Consider the following 18,913-nt stretch of genomic DNA (forward strand, 5'->3'; position numbering starts at 1 on the left):
CTTTTCGGCCTTGGCAATGCACATGGAAAACTGCTATCGAGCACCTGACCTTATGTAGTCTTCAAGAAATGACCGAGCCTACATTATATGTACACTCATCTATCTATTCTAATTGACAAGTACGCTAGTCTGAGGTATTGGCCTTCCAACAACAAAGGCGCTTCAGCGACAGCTTCCACCCACAGCTTTCTCCAAAACTGCTGTGCTTAGCTAAATCGTCGTAGGTTCGTATTGGATAGAATAACCGGTCGGTTAACTATCTGGCTGACATCTGTTATTTTCTTTGTTTTTCTGCCCTGATCAAATGAACGTCGGCATCTTAGCTTATCATACCAGGATGATTAGTTGGGATCATAGATCATACTTGCTGCTAATAGTATTTGTCTATTACTATCATAATAGATGGCGCTAGCCTCCGGCATTGCTGCACGGATGCAAATGGATAGTATAACTGGTAGATGGATGAGCTTAGAGATTCACTGACGTCCATGCAAACAGGACCACGAGAATGAATCAATTAGTTAGCCAGCCAATCAAGAAGTGGAAGAGTTGACCGGAACGCCGGCGGACCGTAATGGATTAGCAGGGCTGAATCGTACGGGTCGTGTTAGTATGCACACCAACGCGTAATGGGACTACTTCGCGCTATGCAGCAAGATGCTTTGAGGGAAACGACTCCCGAACGGGCAGCTGAAAGTAGGTAATAATAAGCGAGGGCATAATCGTAACTGCGTTGTCGACGCTGGCATTTAAGGTACAGGCGAATAGGTGCATAGGCGCAGACAGTGGACGCAAGAATGGAGAAATAGCTCTGAACGTCTGTGTCTCAAATGTATAAGGCAGGCAGTTGCTCGAAGTCCTGTTTGTCGACATGTTTTCCATTGGCGGCCTACTGCTACTAGTTTGTCTCAACAAAATTAGCTCTACTGGCAGGATATTGGTGCTGATCCAACATTAGGTGCTTCCGACGGTCTGGCGCTTAGCGCCAGGATGTCAGCAACAAGAATTCTTATTCGATATCTTGGACACTAACTCGGATGCCTATAGAGCAATTTCCTTTGGGTAGGCCGAGAAAGATGTCCTTCTCCTCGTGATTAGTCGAACTAGCCTCTTATTTTATGTTTCTTATATTTATTCTAAGTCTCTTCGTCTCACAGTTTTTTTTGAATTTGTACATTTACGTAAATACGGTGTGGAGCTGGACCTATTCACAGGGCAAACATATGCTTTCCAGCTTAATAACCATACTTTGTCATAACTGCAGGAAAATCTAAGCGAAAATTCATCTATGATTTTCGTACTCGGACCTTGAGTGCGCCCTGATTTTGTAAAAAATTCATTGTATAATAATATTAATTCATAGCTCGACTGGAAATTTTTGAGGTGACGCTTTTCGAACACGTAAACGTAAACGCTTGACATCAATTTTAGGCCGTTGAGAGTATTGTTTCGTAAAACTTCTATTCACTCTATTGGAATTTCCCGATTCTAGGGTAATTAGCTCGGTCAGGGTTCGATAAATGAACAAGTGAAATTCAGGGTCCTCTTTAGGCATTTTCTTATTGTTTTCATTTAGCTGGTTCTTTGCAAAGTCTCAGATATATTCAAACACGTGCTGGTAGCACCGAAGTGTGTCTTCGTTAGTATCGTGTATTGTCATAAACCAGAGAACGACATACGTAAGTTTGATTAGTCGACATTAAAGTACAGATGGCCGAGTTTCTATAAGTTGAATGGTTCTATGAACAAAAACTTACTACTTGCGAACCCTGGCTATTAACGAATCATTTATTAAGCATTGCTGGTAAACGCGTTACCATTGAGATTACTACGAGAATTTACCGAGGAACATTTAGAAAAAGAAATGTCGTTGAACAAATAATCGATCGATGTATCCGTACGACAACAATACACGTTCTCGGACCGTCTTTCGACCACGCAGTTAGTCTGTTGCTAATAATCGTATATGTATATACCTGAAAAAAAAAAAATAAGAAACCTTATAAAATATATATAGTGTTCCTGGCGGGACATAACATGTCTCCAACAGCATAAAACGTTTCGGGACATGCAGGCCCTGCCTAACGGCAACGTCCTCAGACTTTGTCAATCGTCCCGAAGGGACACAGTAATTTCAACAGATACTACTATGCCAGTAGTTTTGGGTGATTCCATCACATTGTAGCCCGCTCACTTATCTCTTTCTAGTGGAATTGGATGTGTCTTTGTGGGTGTACGCGTATGCCTGCCACGTTCAGTTGCGCACGCTCCAAGAGCGAGTATGTACGTCTGCCTATGCTGCTGCTGCTGCTTGGTGTTACGTTGTTGCTTGCGTCGGCGATAAGTTAGTGACCATTTTCAACGTAAATGCACGTATTGCCTTCCGCTTTTCTTCCGGGATGGTGAGTGTGTCTGTCTGTCGTTCAAGTGTACTACATATGATGCAAAGTCGGGATCCCACTTCTGTTGTGTAATTTCTCCTGCGGTACCGTCTTCGCACTTCCTACCAGTGGTCATAATAATGATGCCGTTATTGCTGTTTCTTCTTTCTATCCTCGTTGCTGCCCTTTCCCTATTCCGGAGACGCGCTCCCTACCTTTCTCTCAACGTGTGACTATCTTCTATACGGTATCAGCACCAATAGTCGTTCTAGTGGTCCGTAGCGACGAGCATCGCCCGGTAGCTGCGGTTGCCGCCTCCTCCTCCGGAACCCGGTGGACCCGCGCGAATGAGCAGCAGAAGCACTCTAAGCAAATACAATAAGCGGTCAGACGATAGCCAAGTCAGTCAGCCAACGAATTGGCCAACGGGTTACATCGTCGGAGACCATCGCGCTGATAAGGACAGACGGCCGAACGGACGCGTTCTACATAGATAGACAGATCAAGCTAACACACACCCACACATTCAATGCAAGCCCGACCACCAGGACTACTGCGATGACGATTGTCACGACGGTTACAGACGATCAGAACAAACTTTGAAGGGAGTAATCGATATCGATATTTGTGGTCGTCGTTTCTATCCGCAGAATTCTGTTCGGACATCGCCGGTGGAGGCTATGCGGTTTCCGTACCGTTCACAGGATCAGCCCGCTTGTAGATACCCCTCATGCTACGTGTTCTTGAGCAGTTTCCGGAAAGCTGCAGCTTTCAATGTGGAGTTTCGGTGTACACCTGTCTAGCTTCTTGTGCACGCTACAACTAGGTCCTAACTTGATTACTGGCCTGTTCGAATACTGTTAGGATTGCGCTCTGTGTCGTGCAAGGATAAACGGTCTAAATGTATCGAGAGTCGTCTTAGCCGCCTGTAGTAGTAAATACTACCTGTCATGTTTAGATGGAGCGCATATGTGCATGTCTAGCACATGCCAAACAGTTAAATTTTGTTTCTAGGCGGTGCCGCTGGCCGCGGCCTGTTTGAGCTGAAGGACCATATACCATAGAGCAGTCCAGTCTGCCACTGAAGCTTATTTGAAATACCCTCGACTGAACGAAACAAAGTGCCCTACAGTGAGTGCCTCTGAGGAACCGGAGAAAGCTGACAACGAGATATCGGAAAAACACAAAGACAAGAGTCCCATTTACTAAGTACCACTGTTTGCTTCTTGCTGAACAAAACGCACTAACTTGACGGATGCAAAATAAGAGGACAACATATTATAGTTGTGTTCATATCGAAATCGCTGATGTGATGAGTCTACTTCAATGAAGATTTCCAGTTGGATTAGGGTAAGTGGCATTATAGGTGGAGATATGTGCCTATGTATAATTTGCTTGGAAATTATTGCCAAATTAAACTTGGCTTCCCCTCAGATTCAGTTGATTAGACCCTGCAAGTTGTTAACACACAGTCTATCCAGCTGAGGGATAGAACAATTTTTTTTTTTGTTAAATTCGATCTGAGGGGACACAGCAGGTGAAGGGCTCTCCTAAGAAGCACATGTTATACGTATCATTGAAGATACCCTATCATGTGCCGTGTTTTTGTAGTATACGAATACTAGAAGTAATTTCTAGAATGTCAGTTAAATAACACATACATTTTTTCTCTCTGTAGTGTAATTTTGGGTCAGTAAAAGCGGGTTCCTTGAAAAATAACTAAAATGGGCACAAATTTGGGATTAAATGATTCTCCTGTTGATCGGCAAATTGCTTGCAGGTCGTTGACTAACCATATTGACTGTTAGTCCAGTATAACGTTAATACTGTTATTATTGCTTACCTAAGTATGCTACCTTGAAGACTGAATTCTGGTACTTCACGATTTAGATCAACTATCTAGTTGATCTAAATCGTGAAGGGATGATGAGTCAAAGGCAAAACAAATAAAACCGAACGTAGAGGTTGAATTAACTATGAGGCACTATTGGTTGTTCAAAGCGTACTGTGCAGCTCAAAATACGAGGTTATTTTTGTGAGATTTTTTCAGTTTTGGACACATGAGCTCTATCAGTTTAATGGTAGGAATTAGGTGAACTCTTGGCTCTTCGTAACCCTTTTGTGTAACAAATTTATTTAATACATAGTGGCCATACATTGACTGATGAAAGTAATTGCGGGGTTGGAATTCTCAAATAACGTAAAAATACATAAACGATTTCTCGTCTTTATCTCCAATACGTTTCTCTAGCTCAGTTCGGTTAAGAGTGTGTGATTCAATCGTGTCAACCAGAAATTCCAGATACAATCAGACATCCGATTTTTCCATAGTTTCGACAATTGCAATCGAATTGACCTCTAGTAATTACTTGAAGTTGTTTGTAGAGTTATGTGTTTGATACCAGTGTAATTCGACGACGCTGATGAGATGAACTAAAACAGATTTTTTTACGGCTAAATATCGGTTACCGTGGTCCGTTACTGTCCAGGTATCGTTAAGCGTAATCATCCATTTACCCTTCTGGTCCGCCCATTTATCGCCGGATGTGTCTACCAGAACACAGTTAAGCGTTAGCTGTAGACATATTGATAGTTGTCTAAACCGTTCCGTCATAGATCTGATGCACGTTATCCGATAGCTGATTGCGTGTAACTTTCGGCAGTCCCGTAGTCTTGTCTGCGTAGTTCGCGAAAACAACTGTACTAACGATCGTAGTGCTGATATGCGTCAGAGTAATCTCTCTCAGAGACAACATGTCTCATGAGCGTCGTCGCGCACCGCCGTTCACCGGGTGACCCGCCAAAGCTTTGCCTGTCCAGCCGTGATGAATCCCGCTGCTCTAAGGTTGAGCCGAAACACAGGACCTAAACAAAGTGTAGCAAGGCGATATCGTTCCAAGAGATGAGGAATATGTAACGTTTCACCTACATTAAAATGACGTAACCTTGAGAAACATAAAGCCCCTTAGAGACTTTCTATTGCCTTTGATAAATACTTTGATGTCCGTGTAGATTTTGCATTTGTTTGAATTCACGAAACCAAGGTTAGCCCTATGAATTCTGCATGGTGCAGTACTCCAGATTTATATGCATGATAACGTACATATCAATTTCAATACGAAATTGATTTATATTGAGGATCGCCGTTTACTATATATATATATATATATATATATACCATTAACTTTAGAGAATCCTTATTGTATCGCCGATATCATACATATAGCTGGTATCATTACTCAGGGTATTATGATTTATAACGTTATTATACGGTCAAGTGCATGTATATTCATTCATACTGTGTTATCTCCGTTTCCCACTCAACTGCTTCATAAATTGCATGTATTTTTACTTTCGGTTCTTCTCATGTCCAAATTTCAGCGCTTTTACGCTAAGGGAAGTGTACGTGAAGGACTAAAAAAGGAAAAGGGACAAAAAGTTTTAGCATCTAGTGTTCCACGGTTTAACGTTACCTGCTCTATTGCTTTATTTTCGTTTAGGCACAAACGGCTGGCTCCTCGTTTTGCTACTGCTATTATTATGAACGCGATCTGTATAGCTCCACCACATCAAAGCAGAGTATATTAAAACTTTCTATCATATTAGTCCCTCAGTAAGATATTTCAATAAAATTGTTTCCTATCTTCCTCCTCCAATCCTGTCTGCAATTTTCGTTATGTTGTTTGCGATTCTTAAGCTTTTTTTTGTCTTACGCATCATAAATAGCGTATTTCCTCTGAAAGGCTTTGATCCTTGTCCATGTGATGGCGTAGTGGGTAACGTGCTTGCCTAGTAAACGTCAGGAGTATGTGATGCTATCGGTTCGAATCTCACAGTGGATACGTGTGTTAGTGCCGTGCTGACAGTCAGCCATCCGATGAAGTGCTTAACGGCTTAAGTACCGAAACGAAACATTTGTATTATTGAGTTATGATATCGGTGTTTTCAGCTTCATGTGCTACGATAGCGTTACCTCGCGCCGTTCTCAGCTCCGAAACTCGCTTTCAACGAATCATGCATCGCAAGTGTATGCTGTATCTATCTACAATCCTACTGCTGGCTACTGTATACGGTTGAAAATCTGTATCTTATGTACATTTTTACAGCTGGTTTGACCTATGTTATTGTAAAAAAATAGGCTTTTTCGTTCTGTCCAAGGATAACAAGGAAACTATTGAAAGCCTGGCAAGGGTCTCCAACTCGGTGTTTTTTCAGGATGGCTATTTGTTTTACGGAAACGTTTTTACTGTGTACATATTTCAAATTTAAATACGTATTTGTTTTTCTGAATTTTGTTCTTTTCGCTTAAATGTATATTGTGCTATGCTCGGATTTATCTTTCGGACCTGGAACAGTTTGCGCATTTGATTTTATTAAACTGTAAATTTATTTGTTCTGCTATTCCTTACGTTTAGACAGAGTCTCCTGCGAATTCTCAAAACAGTCGTTTGGACAAACATCTTGTTGGCTATATGTGTGTTGCTTCGGTTATTATTGGCGAGAATTAAGAACGAACCAGAAAAAAAACATTTCTAGCCTACTAAAAAAGGCCAAATCTATCCTTAAACGCTCTTTTCCTTATTGCGTTTCAAATAAATTCTTAGCTGTCTATCTGCTGAACGATGTAGTTCGAAATAGGGTCAATTCGCTGCGGGACGCTTGGCATAAACGCCACCCCAAAGATGCTTTTCCTCTTTCTCAAGTCGAGGTGTTTTCGTATTGCTAGTGCATATTAGAAATTTAACGGAAATAGGCTTCGTTGCTGGACCTGAGTCCGGCTACTTTGTTCCTATCTGTTTTACCTAACGATTTTCTTTCCCGACAACTTTTCTCCTGTCCCTCCTTGCCTGCCTGCCTGCCTACCTGTCTACCTATCTTCTTTCCTCTCTCTCTTTCCCTTTTCTCTTCAATTCTGTGCAGTTACTGAGCTAGGCGTAGTTCTCTCGCTATTTGTTTCGCATTGTAAATATCGTCTTTGGTGCCAAGTTGGTATAGGTGTTGATTATTTACCATGATACAGAATTGTTGTCGCTATCCGCTGTGATGTTATGTCTTCGTCGAGGGAGCGACGCTGCGCACTTACAAATTGTTGGCGATGGTGCTGACGCCCACATACCTGCGGACGTTCGCACAGCCACTTACACATAGAAACACATGACAATTCGATAAACCTGGACGGATTGACAGCCTTGCTTCTCGCCCCGATAGCGTATGTTAGTTAGCTGTAGGAGACCAGCTGCATCGGAGCGGACGCGTCAGTCATCAGATATTTGTTTATTAACTAAAAATTACGGCCTCAATAAATTTCTATTGGTGGCATCGGTTATTGTTCGTGTCGAACTGTGCCATCGTCGTAGTTAATACGGGTATAAGATGGCCAACGAGCTAGACTGTGCTGGTTTTGAATAACGACAGGGTATCGCTGTGGTGCTCTGTATAGGGACGATTACTTATGTGCACGGTCAGCACATGGCGCTGCTGCTGCTGTTGTTGACGAAACAGAATTTGCTGGTTATGCGGTTGTCGTAGGATGACTTCGGTGCGGACCGCTCGCGCGTTCTGGCTACTAGATAGGATATTATCGTATAGAATAGCAATTCAGGTATCAAGAAAGCAACATCGACAGTAGCATCAAAAGCAGCGGCATTTGTTGACATCTAGATAGCGGTCTTCGACCTCCGGAGAAGTTGTCTTCGCTCGTTGAACTTATTTGCCGATGAACGTCCATAAAAAGACAAGTCATTGCGAGAGCTGTGATACCCGAGTGCGTCTAAGCATATAAGGGGAAGCATGGGGCGTGAATGAATAATCAAATTGGAGGGCCGTTGTTGCAAAAGGAATAGCGACCGTGCCGACGGAGGCCGATCAACACAAGGAAGACGACTGCCGCTATGTGATTGGTAGCAACAACGATGATGATTCTTATACATTCACCCAGTAAGGGGGGTCCAATACGTATGGTGCAGCGGGGGGAGCTAAATAGCCAATATAAAAAGACCCACGGTGCGCGAGCTGGTAAACCAGCTGTTTGTTTGAAAAGCTGTAAGCTATGCATTGGGTGATGGAGGGGAAGGATATTAGGCCAGTGCAAGGTTAGAGAAAAGCTGAGTAAAAACAATCATACAACACATACGCATTGTCGCGCTTTATATGCTTAGGGAAACTGTTAAAGCTGCCAGTATGATTGGTGTGGCATTATGGTAGCATTGACTACTAGTCGACGATGCTCTTCCATCCTGGGAAGACGCAGCTAGAATGCTGGATAGTTAAGCGCTAACCACCTGAGTAGAAGATATCATCCAGTTAAGTTAGCAGCTCAGAGTTCGGTCCTAATTGATGGTCTAGGTTTTGCAGCAATGAATAAGATTCTCTAGTATTTCGCAGCAGAAATCATCGGCTTCAATGTAATCGGCAATCATTTCACTGTTTTCCTCTTAAGTCACAAATGTTATGAAGTTGCAGATAAGTATATGTGTGTATATGCTTTCACTCCAAGCAAAGTTGTCTCTTTTGGTTAATGATCGAAACAGTCCGCGGCCCATAAAACGCGCCACACGTCCGATTGTCCCTGACGAGTAACAAGCCTGATCAGTCCGCCTATACTAATGCAGGCGTCACCGTACCTATTCACGGGCCAAATTTAGCTGGAATGACAATACACTAACGCAATCGAGGACCCGACGAAACGAACCGTGTACATACTGAAACACATACCGGGCGCGGTTGTAGACTGAGTTGACCTGATGTCCTAATAGAAAACGGACCCCTATTCGACAATTTCTGCTGAGCTAACGGCAACGACTGATGTGGCGCAGAGGCGTTGAATACATTTTGATCCCTCTTCGGTAACGCTGAAATTAAGCTAAACGTATCCTAAAGAAAGGAAGCGCCAGTCGTTATATATGTCTCACAGTTTAGCCGTCTTGTGTCGTAAAGTAGAACGTTATACTATTTAATAGACTGGTAGTATATTTTACTGAGATAACTGGAGCTAGAATAAGCCGTCGTTCTCTCAAGGGCATGCTAACGCTTAGGACAGCTTCAATAGAGTTTTGACGTTTGTTTTTTGGAAATGTAGTTTATAAAAATCTTCTTGGTCGAATTGAAAAAGAAAATCGGAAAATTATTCACGGTCAAATTGTTTCCTCAGACCTTGTGGATTTTTTCGCAAATGTGCAAAGTACAATACTTGTATTTGGCCTGTCTCTCTTAGAAAAAGTAATAACTGATCCCAATTAGGTAGGATAATGAAATTTGCTGTGTTAAGTGATTATATGACGTACAGCCTCCGGCAAAGTCAAAGGTTGGCCATTTTTGTACCTTTTTTAGAGAGCGCTGGAGTAGACGTATATCGCAAACAGGCGAACAGTAATGTTTAATTTATATTAAATCCCTACAAATGAGGCAGTCTTTAGTCAGGACAAAATAGTTGAAGTTGTTAGGATACTTCTGGCCTGCAGGATTCGTTATCACTTCGATATTTACATATTATTGAATACGGTTGACAATTGTATAAAATATAATGATCAGACGTGATTGAAGAAATGTGATGGCCGAATTGACGAAAGAAAGGGTTTTATAGAAACAGTGCGACTTTTCCTTATCCCTGATTAACGGCTGAGAAACGGAGGAGAACATGGATTCAATATTTGGTCGCTGCTTATCGCCGATAGGCAAACGCTACCTGCCCGAACGATACTAGCTTTGTCAGTATTATGAACATTTCGTTCATAATACCAACGTCCGTGCATGTTATGCGTACCACTGGACGCATACTGGGTCACCTCAACAAAGGAACGTGACTGCCTGAGCTGAGGAATCAAGCAACGCAAAGATTGAGGGTATTTCTGTTCTCAGTTTGCATCTACTACTATCTCTGCTCGATTCTACCGGATAATCGTCATCATCATCAACAATCGGGCGATGCGTCGCCTGTCGTACGGTTCTTTTACCCTTGAAGCCCGTTGGCAACAACGGCAGAGTATAGTCAACAACTGCAGCGGCAACAGTTAGCGATAGCGTAACATCAATGAACCGTCTCTATAGGAGATATAGGTAGCCAGAGATTCAAGAGCTGCGGCAGGGCAAATACTTACCGCGCGCTAACGCCCGGTCACTGAATGTAGAGGACAAGATTGTTGCGTTATATGTATGTAATTGATCACTGCATCGATGTCGGTTACAAGCATAACGATAACGCTCCGCTGTAATCAGTCACGTTGAACGTCGCCTTGGCTGCGTTTGTGCCATAACTAAGGCTAGCGACAAGACGGAGATATCGGCGACGTCGGCCAGTGCGTTGCGACGTGCCTCCACAATGTATCAGACGAATCCACAGATACAAATCGCAATCCGTGCAGGCGAAACTAGGTAAGGAAGGGCGAATCTCTGACGAACGGACCGAAATCTCTGACAAAGGAACCAGTTAGCCGACTAATAGACCGATAATGTAAGAGCGTTTAGCTGCCTCGTCGATGACAGAGATAATCGAGAAAAACTCACTGCTCACCTGTTAAGGGTAGTCGACGATAGGACGGCTGTGAATATCTTTATCTAGAATGTACAGCTAAACGTATTGTCATAAACAGCGCGGCAACGACGGTTGCTGTTAGTACCATTGGTGATGAGTTGTATTGACGCCTATTCGGCGTGTCGATGCTTATAAGCAGGTGGTTATTATTATGTCCAACACGCTCTTCTATGTATCTACTCGGACTATGGTTACGCTTAATAGAAGTTTTCAGGGTCGGCGCCAACTGGCGAGGGTATGACATCGATAGAGGCTTTTGTGTTATGGTCGAAGACTGGGATCAAGACTCACGCTTGGGTAAATGCGCGTAGGAGTAAACGCAGATATTATTTTGAAGCAACAATCATAAAGACTAGATATTCAAAGTACGCCGAAAGACACTGTTTCATATTCAAGTTCAGTTTAATCGTTTTATGATTTACTTGCGAAGGAAAAATTTGATACGACAAAAAGCTGGTAAATGTACATTTGACCACAGCAGACGAGACACAACTTTCCTTTCGTCGTTTAGAGTTAGACAGTCGATGTGCGGGCCACAAAAAGGGCATGGGTCCTTCTGGGAAGCGACTTCTGTCGAACAAATGCTACCTGCTGCTGAGGCTTCTGAACACTCGTATAAAGCTCTCTGATGCTGAGACCGCTAAAACTAGTTCGGTCCTAGGCAGTCCTGACTTTGCCTATTGTTGTATTGAATGTCTAGTATTAAGATGCTAGAACAAGTGTCACAAGTAGGTACGAGCTAGCCTATAGCCCATTATACTATCGTACAATCAATTAGATTCGGGTAGATTACGGCTCTATCAACATAAAATAGATGTTTTCAGCTTCACTATCGGTTAGCATTACTTCGGCCATACTTTACCATATGCATGCAAGTGTATCATTATATCGCACTTGCCGTAAATCTATTGCTAGTTAGCCATTTTCAGTGGGAGATATTAATTTGTTTATCCGAACAGAAGGCGTGAGCGACATAAGTCGTATGCTGAAGTGAATCTAGTACAGAGACGCCTTAGGCAGACGCCAGGTGGGACTTCTTAATGCCAAATCGATGTCCTTAATAATAATAATAATAATCAGCAAATAATCACGATACGCAGGTAATAATTGCTTCACTCGACAAGCACTGTATTTAATGGCGTCGTCAATGTACGAGTTTAGATTGTCTTCTCTAGCTTTCCAAAGCGGCGACTGCAGCAGAAAGATTCGTGCAGGTCTCAAGGCAGCGGCACTGACCTTGGCCCTTTGTCATGAATAGAAACCCACATGGCTTTGCACTTACAATATCGTAGTTGTCTATGATTCTGAAGCATTATACTTTTACTATCTGTAGTTCATTTTTGCGCCAGTACCTATCATAATCTTTTAACTGTCAGTGTTTTGACCCGATTGAATTTTCTCATAGGAATGAGTTATACAAATGCAAATTTCTAGCAGTTATATGGATATCTGTGGTACATCCGTAGTTTCAAGATATCAAGCGGTGGAAAACCACTAGAGACATTTTTATGCAAGCTTAATGCGTGCGATAAGGGTCGTCCGTCCACAGCGCCTGCCGTTACAGTGGGTACATATTGTTCATTTGTCATATCAAATGTTAAAAAAAAAAAAACACAGAATCGGATTGCCTCCATTCATCTATGACGAAGTATACACTATTGTTCTCGATTTTATTGTACTACATCGATGTTGTACTGTACCGGAGTATTGTAGGAGCTTAGCTTTACAAAATCAACCTGGACCGCTTTATTTAGAGATTCCTAGAGGGTCTCTAGGCAAAATGGGCTCAATGTTGACAAGTTCGGTTCTGTATTTCACGCTCATATTTCCACGAGTCTGAAATTATTTTACATGGACATACATCTCTTCATATGTCGTGATCTTCTTCGAACAAACCCAATCAGCCCAGATGAAGAAATCACCACGAAGACGTCCACACTTTATATTTATGTATACGTTTACTTTGTACACTTATTCATTTTGGTGGTTATTTAGCACGTTATGCCATTGTGCTTAAGTGACATAACTGCCACAATAATGATTCACTCATGTCTTCGTTCTTTAAATTAACACACGATTACATAATTGTATGACCTTAATTGGGCTGTTTAATTGTAGTTCAACAGGAGTCATTCGTAAATGTACATAATCACTACCCATTTTAATGTAGGTCTCCATTTTCAGTCCAATTTCAAACTGGTACCTTCGTAATATGCCCTTCCCAGATGTTAGAAAAATTTGACCAATTATCAAATTATTGAGTATCTGAAAAAGTCTTAATATGAGTTTACCGTAAAATATTTAGCATAAGAAGCCTTTCGATAAGATTTATCTCTGAACTAGCGGACAAGCCTTTTTCGCGTATGTTTATTTCACGTTAAATGTTCGGCAAGTTGTTACACCCGGTTCCCCTATGTTTGTTAATTTAGCCCTACATTTGTACCACTGTGAACGTTGACACGGCTCTAGGCTTTCGGGAACAGCTCGGCCAAAAATCAGGTCACCATCGTCTTTTGTGCGCCTGTGAAGCCTATGTGCTTAATACACGTATACTGTACTGACCATTCCTTAACGAAGCGTTCGTCAGATCGTTACATCGGAGTCTAGCCGTAATCAGCTCAAGGATATGATTCTGAAATTAAAAATAGGAAATTTAACGAAAAGCCAACATTTCCATAACTTCAGAACAGCGAAGATTAGATTTATCACGTTTACATATTCTTTAACCAGTCAGGGTTTGACAAAGGCAACTTGGCCGATACTTTGGCTCCACCTAGATAATCACATATGGCAAAACTCGTACAATAGATCAGAGAATCTTCAAAGCTCCTATTCAGTTTTCGAAACGGTCCACATCGCTTATACGACAGCCAAATGATCATCACCATCATGTGACCTTGCCTGATCTCCAATGACTAGGCTCCTTCTGTTCAGCTTATCGAAGCTAAATCGACGCCGATAAAATGTCGGCAAAAGGCGAAGTTAGAAATTCGATTAACTAAATCAAGTTATTGGCAAGATGTATCTAATCCATCTAAAATTTTCGTGCGTCTCCTACGATAGTTGTCGTCGTGATGTTTACATCGTACCGTTCGCGTGTTTTCTTCGAACATAATTTTCTATTTCTGCATATATGCGGATAATGGCAATACTAATCAGCATCTCATCCGAAAGCAAAGTGCTACATTTCGCCTCGTCGCTATCTCCTTATCGGCGAACATGATTATATGCCTTAGCATGATCCTTCTTTTGTCGTCCTTTAGTGGTTATGAATGATAGCCAGTTGTACGTCTAACATGACCTGCCACTTAGTAATAGCCACAGCCGACGCGCACATGCGTACAAACGCCCAAAAACACAGACTTAGAGGTACTATCGTAAATCGCAGAAAAAAACAGAAGATAGATTGTCACAGCTTAGGCAACAACGAACGGTAATTCCAACTAAATCCAAACAAAGCATCGGAATACGTCGTCGGTAACATCAGGTCGCGGGTGCATTTCAACTCTGAGTGGTCCAGTACATTTTTTATGATATCAACCCAATCTGATCAGAAGGCCCAAGTTCTGACTAAGACGGCAGCTCCCACGAACACTTGCATTTAATGCGATATGAATAAGAGGCCGTCTTCGAAAAGGTATGTATACAATATAACTATAAGGTCATGCTTTTGTGGGAACCAGACGCTGAATGCGTTTTGATAGCTATGAAATAAAATGGCGGTGTCCTACTTCATGAAACAATGAGTTGTAGACGAGAAGAGTTACCAAGAATCCTATACGTAAAGTCAATCTAAATTATGGCCAATAGATTCTAATGTTTGTTTCGATGGATCACGGGAGCTAATTGGGAAGGTTTGTCGAGGTGTTGCCGTAAGCGAATATGAGCGTGTTTCGTTAAATTTTTTCTGTATTTTTCGCTGTCGAAGTTCATGAAGTGTCAAGCTCAAAAATTTGCAGCGCTAGCTTCCGGTAACGTACGTAACTGCGGAGATTCCGCAACTATTGCCTATTGCTATTGTAATAATGTGAAATCAAAGTCTTATTGTTGTTTAATTCCTTTTGAGCTGTTTTCTCTTAACCTGCTCTATTCTTTCTTTACTCATACAACAATGTGCGCTAAGATAGGCATTTCTCGATTTGCATATAATAGGCCTTCTGTGGGTTCGATTTCTCCAATCTTTGCCCTCTATCGAAATCCGTTTAGGAAGGCTACGTTGTGTTACCAACCTTGAAAATGCAGAAAAGACAAGCATCTGAAGTCACTTGTTGTTACCGTCGTTTTTTTGTGAACTAGAATGATGTAGCATTAAATTTGATGCGTTTCTTCGTCTTGATGGAGCCCTTTGTCGATCTATCAATATACAAGTGTTCCATGCTCTATGCGTTAGCCGTTTCGTAGAATTACAGACAGGAAAGATTATTACTTCTAACTGTAGACGGTATCGGCGACACAAAACACGTGTTACTCTCCTGCGGAAAATCAGATCCGTATATAAATAACAAAGCATTGGCGCTCAGGAGTTAGCGTGACCATATAATCATAAGTTTTATAGCCAGATGTAGACAACAATCGAGTGCCCTATATCGAAATATGTAGCCATTATCCCTCGGTAGACCCGTATTTATTGACGGCTATTGAACGCATGCGCTCAGTGTGTTAATGTCTGTCTACTTGATGACTGCTTTTTCGTTGCTTTAAAAGATATTTAAAAGGAGAAAAAAAAATAGTAAAAAGCTATCTACAAGGGTAATTCGAAACCAAGGGCAAATATTACAGGGTTTGATAGGGAAATTTTCTCTCGGTGATTTTTAAGTGGAATGCCACCGGTATGATACCGGACGTAAAACCCGGAACGTAGAGGTGGTTCTAATTTATTCCAAATATTGAAATTGTTACGCTGATAGATTTTGTCATGGTAAGCGGTGATAGGAACGACTAACCGAAAAAACAACTGTTATTCTATCTAAATATTTTAGTTAAATATTTACAATTTCCAATTGTGCGAAGAAGATTTCTTTAACATCTGCAATAATATGCAATAGACTTTTTCCCAAAATTTCCTCTAATATTCTAAATATCTATATCTCCTAATTTTACGTTGATCCTTGTACAAGTCAATGTTTGTCGGTTGCCAACTGAAGGAGATGTAAGTCCGTTTGTTAAGGATGAACGGACTAACTAGAACAAGCAGGATTATATCGGACCGAGGTAGACCTTCTTCGAAAAGATTAAGCATTGATTTTTGCTCACTTTTTGCCATCTACTGTTTTATTTAGACAAATACACAAATATCTCGCTTTTCCTATTGTGATCTCAACGATAATATCACGATGATGTTCTTGTTCTACTAGATATTAACCAGCTGTTCGGTAGTTGATTCACAGATCGCTTGCTAAAATTGCTAACAGCTATAATCATTAGGATAGCTGGATCTATCCACTTTGGACGATGACAAGGATTCTCTGACATGACCTTGTCAACGGGTAACCGGTCAGACGAATGGTTTATTTGTGTGAAACGCTAGTTTTCGCGCGAAATTTAAAAACATTTTTGAATACCATCGCCAATATCAGTACAATATGATCATGACTCAGATCTCACCAATCATTCACACGAAAGCTTTTAACACGTATTTATCGTGCGAGTAACAAATTACGTATATTTGAACATTAAAAATATTAACGTCAATATGAAGACATTTCTTCTTAAGCGGACACATCAATATACTTACTGATTGTCAAGCTCAGCGATTTATATCAATTTCGATACTGCTAACCTTCTGCGTTATTTTGAATTCACTAAAGTGCCTGATTCCTCTTGCACAGTTAGTAGGTCCATTTTCAGCTATTTCAGCAGGGACCACTAGCCTCCAGCTTGTCTTTCCAACGCGTGGCACTCAGACTTGATTTATCCCTCCGGCCATCCAAATTTTACTGGACACGACCGGAATGGTACACCGAGCGAATGGATTACATTCCCAGATAATCGCGTTCAGGTTAGCTGCTTTAAGTAGACCATAGACTATTTTCAACAGCTGAGATCTTCAATAACGGAGACATGTTAGGCTAGCTTCAGAAAAGTGTTTTACTTCGTGAAAATGAAGAAAAAGTAGGGAAACGCTCTTTCTATCGGGAACAATAATGATGTATATCTGAACCTGGTTAGCCGTTACTGTTAAAAAAGGCATTCAATTATGAACGATTTGGCTGTTTTGTTGTTGACATCCATCACAGAGGTTACTTTCCGATGCATCAGTTGACGTTCGGAGTTCTTTCTCTCGTATCTGCCCGGCTTATTGTTATTTAAAAACGTATAAAAGAGCTAATTTTGCATTCCATTCGCCCGTAGATAATCGCGGCACCGGGACTCGAAAATGTCCACATGTGAGATACTGCATCGTGTCATTTCACACTAAGCCCGACATTGAATTATGTGATTTATAGCAGAAGCTATACATGTGGCCTAATGTTGAATTAGCGACCGCGCCTGCCGACCTGATGCCAAAATCCACGATCTGTGTTTCTAGCGAACATAGCGGAAAGTTATATTCTTACCTTTATCGATGCTGATGTCTACATATACCTGTCTCATTGCAGTAAGTATATACAAGTTTCTTTCATACGTAGTATAGTGGTATTCTACACACCTAGAATGTGCTAATATATTTGATAGAGTTTAAGGCACAATCTAAGCGTATTCAATGTTCTGTCCCTGCTCTCTGCAATACTTGGCCGATTCCACCGCGCAAGCTTTGCTGTTTCAATCTCTCATAGCTATAATCGCGCTCACGGATGGACGGCCTAGATCTTTGGCGTCAAAAGGCACTATACCAGCCTTCTCAGGAGCAACTTATCTACTGTATCCTATTCGAATCTAAATTAAAATCATGAGAGCAGGTAAATCGATTGGTGATCATGGTCGAGAGAATTCGGCAAGCCCTTCCTACGTATTAGCGAAGCGGCATAGCCGACAACGTAACCAGCCTATTCGTAGGTAAGAGGAGCGCGTATCATTGTTTCTAAGACCATCATATCCTTACAGCATAAACGAAATAACTGTAACTAGAAGAGACCTATATCTATGCCGAAGAGGACGACTACGTGTACGTGCTATAATTTTACTAAAGCCATACAGAGCGATGGCTGAAAATTGAGCAACGTGCTTATATACGATATCGTCTAGAGACGTTCGTAATAAAAATCCCATGGCCTAGACCTGTTTTCAGAGCGACTGCACGCACGCGCTTTCGCTGGGCTTGCAGAGCCGACGTCCCACTCAACGCTAACCTTGGAGTCTATAATTCTGCTTGACCGTCCCCAAAAAAGTCCAGGGCTGGGGCATCATTTAAGAAAGACTGTTTTGTGCTGCTGAATAGATATTAGCTCAAGGTAGTTCGTTACGCAGCGATGTGAGGCGCTGCTGTTACGCGACAAGTAGCGTCACCGCGTGGGGGCGATGCTCCGCCTGCTGATTTATCCGATTCAGACCGCTACAAATAAATGGCGAGTAAAAATGTTCGCCTAATTCTACTAATAGCTAATATACGCTACAGCTGAACGAGCTAGACGCAACTATCCGACTTGTACTTCAGTACACCGATATGCTGATTGTGATTTGGTCAAAATGAGAATTTTTAATACTTTGTTCCTACTTGACGAATGTAAGCAGTCCACGAGGAGATGGCCTGATCTACACACTCTACATGCAAGTTGAAGTCTTACGATCACGATCACGCGTTTATTGATTAAGTAGACAAAGACCTTTGACGCAGATTAGATATGCTAACAGTAAGAGTCGTCATATCATCATCATCATAATGCAAATTGTCGTCTTAATAATAGATTTGTTTGTTTATTCAGTAAACACTCATGTACATAATATTGACAAACATCTGGCCATTATATAATACACCTACCAAGCTTGTAAGATTTTTTAAGCTGAAATAACCTACTTGGCAGGCGTGTTTGTGCTCTTTCAGATTGCTTTATGCTCATATATA

At 41.5% G+C, this 18,913-nt stretch overlaps 1 protein-coding gene across 3 annotated transcripts in view; it reads left to right on the forward strand.

Annotated features, from left to right (window-relative positions):
- Positions 1-2,628: 2,628 nt before the first annotated feature.
- Positions 2,629-18,913, forward strand: part of LOC111262645 (uncharacterized) — a 19,456-nt gene continuing 3,171 nt past the window's right edge. The window contains exons 1-2 of one of the 3 annotated variants that reach the window (XM_022837052.2): positions 16,803-16,909; positions 17,263-17,509. The gene's annotated coding sequence lies outside the window, so the exon portion shown is untranslated. Of the gene's footprint in view, positions 3,732-16,802; positions 16,910-17,262; positions 17,510-18,913 lie in introns of those variants that run through there. The other 2 variants (XM_022837051.2, XM_022837053.2) reach the window with 2 other exon arrangements.

This window comes from Varroa jacobsoni, unplaced genomic scaffold, assembly GCF_002532875.2.
Source record: "Varroa jacobsoni isolate VJ856 unplaced genomic scaffold, vjacob_1.0 scaffold_688, whole genome shotgun sequence".
NCBI lineage: Eukaryota > Metazoa > Arthropoda > Arachnida > Mesostigmata > Varroidae > Varroa > Varroa jacobsoni.